Genomic DNA, 8,096 nt, shown 5'->3' with positions numbered 1-8,096 from the left:
AAGACTTGGCTTGATGGACCGGTTGCAAGCGTGAAGGGCAAGTCGAAGGCTTTGGAGTGATGGACCGCGTGGCGGTGAAGCTTGAGCAAGACTTGGCGCCGATGGACGATGGCAACGGTGAAGAGCAAGTAGAGTCAAGATCGATGAACCAAGATGATCATGTGATGATATGAAGTGGATCATATCATTGTTGATCGTGTTGGTGCATGTGTTGCATCGACATTGGAGGAGATGGAATGGAATGCGCAAGGCAAAGGTATAACCTAGGGCATTTCATTTCACCGGTCATAGGTGTGTAGAGAAGTTTATGACCGGGTTTAGGATAGATGGCCGTACTATCAAGAGGGGCAAACTTGTTTGCATATTGGTCATCTAGTGCCACTCGAGTGATCTAACTTTGCATTGTCGCTAGGATCGAGTGGCGTGGCAAGTTGAGTGGCTAACATCCTTTGGGAAATGATTGTGAAAATGCTAACACACTTACACATGGTGGTGTACACTTGATGGTGTTGGCACATTTACAAAGGCGGTGGTGTTTGTAGGGGTGAGATGGGTTTGGGTCCCTCTCTCCCTCCCGCCGAGCTTGTGAGGCGGGATTCGGCGCTTTCGGGAAAATGGAATGTCTATTTTCTATTGCGCCGAATGCAAATTCTTGTGGTTAGCACACTTGAGCAAGGGTGAAGAAAATGGAGAAGATGCTGGCGTCGGTCAACTGACCGGACGCTGGATCTAAATGCACCGGACGCTGGCAGGCTGCGTCCGGTCGCGCTGACGTGGAGTGTAGCAGTCGCTGGAGTGTGACCGGACGCTGGCTGCGTCCGATCGCGTTCGACCGGACGCGTCCGGTCATGCTTGGGAGCTTACTGGAAACGACCGGACGCTGGGGTTCAGCGTCCGGTCAGTTGAAGCTGGAGCGTCCGGTCAGGTCAAGTGACCGTTGGAACCGGGACACGTGGTCGTCTGTGGGCGACCGGACGCTGAGGTCCAGCGTCCGGTCAACACGACCGGAGCGTCCGGTCGTCCCGACCGTTGCCCAGTGAAGGGGTAACGGCTAGTTTAGCCCTTGGGGCTATAAATAGAAGTGGCCCTCGGCCATGGCTGGTGCTGAGCACCTTGGGGGACTTTGTGTCCATGCTTGTGAGTGCTTAGGAGCCCTCTATCACACATATACTTGATAGTGATCATTCGATTGTGTGAGTGAGCGATTCTAGTGCGATTGCATCGTGAGGTTGCATCGAGTGGCACTAGGTGATCGAGTTGCAAGCCGGTGGTGCTTGTTACTCTTGGAGGTTGCCACCTCCTAGACGGCTTGGTGGTGGTCTCCGTGGAAGCCCGCAAGAAGCTTGTGCGGCGCTCCGGAGAAGTGCTTGTGAGGGGCATTGTGCTCGCCCCGCGGGAGCCGCGAAGAGCAACTCTAGTAAAGCGTGTCATTGAGCTACCCTCACTCAAGGGGTAGGTTCTTGCGGCGCCCGACGTGCGGGCTTAGCGGGTGATGCTAATTAGCCGCCGAACCACCAAGTGAGCGGTCGACACAACGGGGACTAGCGTGTTGGCAAACACGTGAACCTCGGGAGAAAAATCATCGTGTCAACCTTGTTCTTCCCGTTGGTTTGCATCCCCATTACACAAGCTTGCAATAACTTTTATACATATTAAGCTTGTGTAGTTGCTCTTGTAATTAGATAGCTTGTGTAGCTTGCTAATTACCTTCTTGCTTGTGTAGCATAGAAGTAGCTCCCTTGCGTGGCTAATTTGGTTTTAGTAACCTTGTTAGTCACATTGCTTAGTTTGTGTAGCTAAATATTTGCGCTCTCTAATTAGGCATTGGTTGCCTTGTTATTGAGCATTGCTAGTGAGCTTAGTTAGCTTTGTGCTTTTGCTTACTAGCATGTGTAGGAGCTCCCTTGTCGCTTAAAGTACTAGTGGCATAGGTTTGTGTAACCTTGCTCCTAGAATTGTTTAGGAGAGCTCTAGCTAGTCCGGCACCTTTGTTGCATAATTGTTATCTTTGCAAGGTGCTAGTGAACATATATATAGCGGGATATAGTCTTGGCTAGACCGATAGTTTCATTTCCGCATTTGTATCGGTTAGCCGACGCGATTAAGTTTTAGAAAAGACTATTCACCCCCCCTCTAGTCGCCATCTCGACCCTTCAGCTGGCTATTGCACATGTTGCACTAACGATCTAGGATTATACTGTATCTGATTCGTAGTAGTACCTTGAGCTTGCTCAGATGGACTCTGAACTACCTGGACATCATCATTACCAGCTGGTGCTGCTTCTTGATGGCTGGTACCGACTTGATTAGTCCCATGGGTCGATAGATGTGGAATGTTGTAATAAGCCAGTCCAACCTAACCAACTGGAAATCCATGAAACACTTCTTTCATGGCGTTGTGGACTGTGTCCAAGAAAGCTATATTATGGCTTGATATGGCATCACTAATAGATTTGTTTACAGTTTCCATAAAAGAAATCCATGTCTTCAGCTTCAACTGTATCTATCTGTCCGTGCAATAGAACTTTTGGCAGTGGATATTTCTGAACAATTGTATTGTCACGTGTTTTGGTGTAGGACAACAAACACTTGTTCTCAAATTCTTCTATAGCTTTGTCGATGACATCTTTATCTCCATTAGGTAGATCTTCATAATGTACCATATGGATGTCGTTGTTGTTGTGAACTGCCATGATGATTGTGGTGTTCCACCAAGCGTGCTAAGAACATGTGTCAGCATGAAATTTCGTCCCATGCCGAGGGCACACGAGCAAGCCAGAAGGGTCCGCTCGATGGAGTTGGAGATCCACCTAGCTTCAGTGCAGGGATGGTCGATCCTGCGCACTCCTCCTGAGACATGTTAGTCAATTTGACCCTGTAATTAACAAAAAGAGAAAAGCTAATCAATAATTTAAGCTGGAACATGTCGGTGTTGCCAAACAGCCTCGAATGTGCAGCTCTGAGAGCCGATATGGAAGGAAATCGACTAAATAGTCGATTCCAGCATACTCATAAGAATAAATCAAATAAAGCTCATGGAATTATGGAAGGTAAATCGGTTGTCGCTCAGGATAGATCTCGTTATTTAGACAAACATTAGTCAATGGCAAAAGGATGCCAACAATAATTAATTTGTGCTAAGCCAATGACTGCAAGTAAACGAATCCCTTTTTATATAGAATAAGCGGCTCATCATTATTTAACCGTTTAATAAAGATAAATCTAATGAACATATTAGAACTACCGATAAAACATAACTCATCATTTAAGATGCAGATTAGATCCGTTTAGATTAACAAACGATGGGTTAAACAGGATGTAAGGCCGATCTAGATCAATCCCAATCCGGCGAAGTGATATTGCTGTAATTAAATAAATAATGGAAGCAATAAGCAATATCAGTAACTTAATGAATCTATCCGAAGGAACGCCACCCTTAGATAGAGCTGATAACTTGACCTTTATCTAGTTCGAGCAGTGGAGGTCAACCGAATCGACATATCCTTACTTGAACTAGACAAGAGTCAATAACTAGCTTATACCAGAGTCACAGTGGAGGTCGACCGGATCGATGCTGCCGTACGAATAGAAGTATATGCCATGACAGTACTTATAGACAAGTAGTGAGGTCAACCGGATCGATGCAGCCGTACTTGCTAAAGAACTCACCGAGATCTACTCTACTTCTACTCCTAAGGGGTGGTTGGAGCTAAAAAAAGTAACTTGTATTTGATTGATTGTGTGTCCTTTACAATAGCCGAGGTCCAATATTTATACTCAGAACCTACGCATGATTCCTACCTAAGCACGACTCATCACAATTTTTGGCCCTAGAGAAAACATTCTGAATTTAAGATAACTTGGACTCTATTCTTTCCCTTTTTGTAGAGTCTAACATGCTTTGTCCTGGCGCCGATTGTAGCTTTTGTCGTTATCTGCTGGCGCTGTCTAAAGAAAGCTGATTCCAGTGTTGCATTTGAATCAACTAATACCGATCTGCACGCAATTGATTCCTTGATGACAAAATCTTGGGAGCTTTCGAGTCCCTGCGATTCTTCTTCTAAATTTTGGTGTAAACACATACCAATAGAGGATGAGGCCCTGGGAGCAATCTAAGATCATGACATCCTGAATGGGGTAGGGCAAGAAGGAGAAGGAGGGATATTCATTGTTGACACCGGTGAAGTTGTGTTTTCCTTTCCAGCTATGGTAGAAGAATCTAGCGAGAATCTAGGGCAGCTCCTTATGGTACTCAAATCCTAAGATGACGCTATTCTAGGAGTGACAGACACACTTGTAGCTGCATAAGGAGCAGTCGGTGAGGCGGCTGACGATGAGGACCAAGACATGGTCTATGAATATGGCCACTTCATTCCTCTTGTTGGGAGCCTCCTCCTACATCTTGACGAGGATCTAGTGGAGAAGGGCCGGCGATGGAAGCGGCGATGCTAGCTGTCGCCTAAATCAGAGAAGGAGCAACTATGGGGATGTGTTCATGAGCTCATTAATAATCAGATGGAAGCTTCATTCATACTTAGATGAGTGAAGAAGGGAATCAAAATCCAAGAACAATGCATAAGGGAAGTGCGAAAGCATTACCATTGCCTTTGGATCTTGTGGCATTGAGCTCGAGCGGTGACGGTGGTGATGAGGACCAGCCTGATCATTGGTGGATCTATGCTATCTACCTACCGATGAGGCGTACCAGTGCGGAGCACTAGTTTGTCGGTGGTGACTAGCGGCTTGCACGCCGCTGAGTAGGGGTGCTCGCGTAGTTTGGAACTAGGAAGCAGGAGTTGTGATGAGGAACAACAGCACTAAGGAGGAGAAAGACACGATGGGGAGCATCCTTTGCAAGCAACTTTATCAGATGCAGGAATGCAATTTTCTACAAAACTTTGTAAATACGTGCGGGAGTGATGCGTAGGACTCACACGTGGGCTTTGAAATTGATGCAAACGGCAGTGAAGGCTATCGGCAGTGGTGATTGGGAGATGTTAGCACCTACTCAGTACGTACTAATGACAGACGTGTGTTGATGGTCCTTAATGACCAAATCCGACTACCAATTAAGACATAAAAGTGAAGAAATTGACAAACTTACACACATATGCCTTTACTATTAACCAAGTTCCACATGTATTTGGAGATTAATGTTTTGCAGGGCATAAACACAAATACATGGGAAAATATATAAAAAGGCACATTCCAACAAGGCATAAAACTCAATTGCGCAATGGAATAAAGGAGAAGGCCCATCTACCTAGATTATTTGGGCAAAATACCACCCAAGGAGCAGCCTAGGCCCAACCATGGATCCACCACACGAAGGCGATGGTGAGATGGGCTGGCTAGGGTGTGGCCGCACCCTGGGTATGGGCACACCGCCCCCAGCTTCGCTCGGTCCCACCTTTGGATGGCGATGCAGTGGCAGTATGCAGAGGCGGTTGCATGCGGGATTCCCTCTTGATATGCTCTCCAAACCACCATCAAAGTAGTATAAATAGATAGAGAGAGCCTCCTCTCCCAACACACACCATTTGGAGCAACACTTCATCTCTAAATTTGTACTTTTACTTTTAGTAGTCATCTATAGGAAGGCAAAGCTACCTTGGAGGGCTTGACTCCTTGGAAGAGATTCTTGGTATGAATCTCAATATGAGTTCTTCCAAAGTCTTGTTCCTATCTTATAATTATAGTCATACTTATGAACTAGAGTACAGTCTTTATGTTATGATCTTAGCATATGAACTAGTATATAATTTATATGTTATGAGATTAGCATACATGACTTTATGCTTAATTATTCATGTAACTCATATGATTAGAATTAGAGCTAAGTTGAGGTGGCGGTTCATCGTGCCTTTCGGTGTGCCCAAGTCTTTTACTTGTCGATCCATAGTGTCAGAGTCCCGAGGGGATTTTGGTAGTTTCTGTGTACACGGGTGTGGTGCTCGGGTATGGAGAGGTAGGTGAATGCATTGTCCTCCATGATTGAGGGGTAGGTGGCAGGTGGTGACAGTCCTGTCCATCCCTTGTATTCCCCATGTTTGTTTAGGGTGTAGGACTTTAAATTGTCATATGAGGATGCTGGCAAACCAGTACTCTGTAGCCTCCCAACCTGCTTAATAATTAGCACTAAAACTAATTATATAACTTGTATGATCATTAACTATTCTTTACATGACTATATTAGAACATGCCTGCTCTACTTAGGATTATTGTTTTATTTTTTATTTCTTTTTTATTCTTGAGGAATTCCCAAGTGTGTGTCCACTATCTTTATCCATATCATATTTACCCTTGTTATAAACAATGGTTCACTTTGCAAGTATGTTATTGAGTTCATATCCATACTAGAGTCTTAATCAATCATGCCTTCCTCTGGATAAATATAAATAATGATACCCTAAATACTTTTGGGTGAAATGCTACAATGATAGATCCGTGCGCTTGCTGGGGATGGATTCTATCTCCATGCTTGGTGATTGCGCTAAGAAATACCAACAAGCATTTCTGGCGCCGTTGCCAGGGAAGGAAATTGATTAAAGAATCTAGTAGGATATGTTCAAGATAATATGCTTGTGCGGTAGACATTGTTTATGCAGCTAACTTTGATTGTTTTCTCCTGTTGTGGATGAAAACAGGATAGTGCATGCCTATTTTTGATCTGCCGGGCAACTTCATCGATGATCCAGAGTCACTCCTTAGGAAGAGATGGTCTAGCATCGCTTCTTCTTCCGCTACTCCACCGATAGATGAACTAGTCACTCCTGCACCATCCGGTACTTTCGTCATTGCCAAGACCGTCCATGACTACTTCGTCCCCGTTGTTGCCAACTTGCCCATTGGGCCGGCTATCAACACGGGTGCTGACAACTTCAAGATGAAGACTGGCCTCATCACGATGGTGCAGGCAAACCAATTCTGTGGTTTTCCGAGTGAGGACATGAATGCGCATCTCCAACACTTCCTCGAGCTATGTGTCATCAAAGACGTCGCACCTGTGAACATCAGGCTCCACTTGTTTCCCTTCTCCCTTGTGGGGAAGGCAAAATAGTGGTTCTACAAGGACCAAGAAGCTATCAACATGTGGGATAAATGTTCCATGGCATTCCTCGCCAAATTCTTCCCCATGGGAAAAACCAATGCCTTGAGGGGATGAATCTCCAACTTCCAGCAAAGTGAGATAGAAACTATTCTTGAGGCATGGGAAAGGCTATAGGACTACATCCAGGCATGCCCGCACCATGGGATAGAAAACTGGTTAGTGCTCCAAAATTTTTATGATGGATTAACACCTATGTCGAAGGGCCACATCGATGCTGCTGCTGGAGGTGCTTTCTTCTCCCTTACTATTAATGGAGCTACAGCTCTCATCAATAGAATGGTGACCAATCAAAGCTGGGAAGAAAGAAAAACACAAAAAGCATGCATATCATTAAGGAGGAGGACGTGCTTGCCACCAAAATGGACCTCCTTATGAAAAGACTAGAAGAATGGGCCCAAGAGGAAAGAAGCAACGAAGGCACCATCTAGGCCATAGACTCACAAATGACTTGCGAGGTCTGTGGAAATGTTGTCCATTCAGGGAATGACCGCCCCGAAACCTATGAAGAAGTTGCCTTCATCAACGACAGGTTTTGCCAACACGGAGGCAATAACGGGTGGACTAACAAATCCTGCCCGCAAGGTATTACAATTCGAATCAACCTTCTCTAAAAGACTCGGTATTAGGCCAAACTAAAATTAATAAAAATATTACAAAGAAAATAATGTTTAATGATAAATGCTTGAAAATATTAATTCTAAAATTGACAGTTTATCCTCCTCTGTCAAAAATCAACTAAGCTTTTAACAAAATGATAGAAACGCAAATTTCCCAAATAGCTGCTGCTATTCCTGGCAGTCACTCGGGGACAATCTTGGGGCAACCCGAGAATTCTCTCGAAAATGCTCATGCAACTACAAGTCAATGAAGGAGGAGAAGTCTTGCCTGACGGACTAAAAATGTCGAGTCCTTGCCGAAGGTAAATCGGTAGTTATCTTAAAATCTAAAAATATTCAAAATAAAATATTTGTAAATTAAAATTTAA

General features: G+C 44.7%; 1 non-coding gene across 1 annotated transcript; it reads right to left on the bottom strand.

The window, feature by feature from the left end:
• Positions 1-7,150: 7,150 nt before the first annotated feature.
• Positions 7,151-7,257, bottom strand: LOC136502371 (small nucleolar RNA R71). The gene has a single exon (XR_010770528.1). It is a non-coding gene; the product is annotated as a small nucleolar RNA R71 (small nucleolar RNA).
• Between the last annotated feature and the right edge of the window lie 839 nt (positions 7,258-8,096).

The sequence above is a fragment of the Miscanthus floridulus genome, chromosome 13 (assembly GCF_019320115.1).
Source record: "Miscanthus floridulus cultivar M001 chromosome 13, ASM1932011v1, whole genome shotgun sequence".
NCBI classification, from domain to species: Eukaryota; Viridiplantae; Streptophyta; class Magnoliopsida; order Poales; family Poaceae; genus Miscanthus; species Miscanthus floridulus.
The sequence above is the reverse complement of the archived record's forward strand: the minus strand, read 5'-3'. Positions and strand labels throughout refer to the sequence as shown.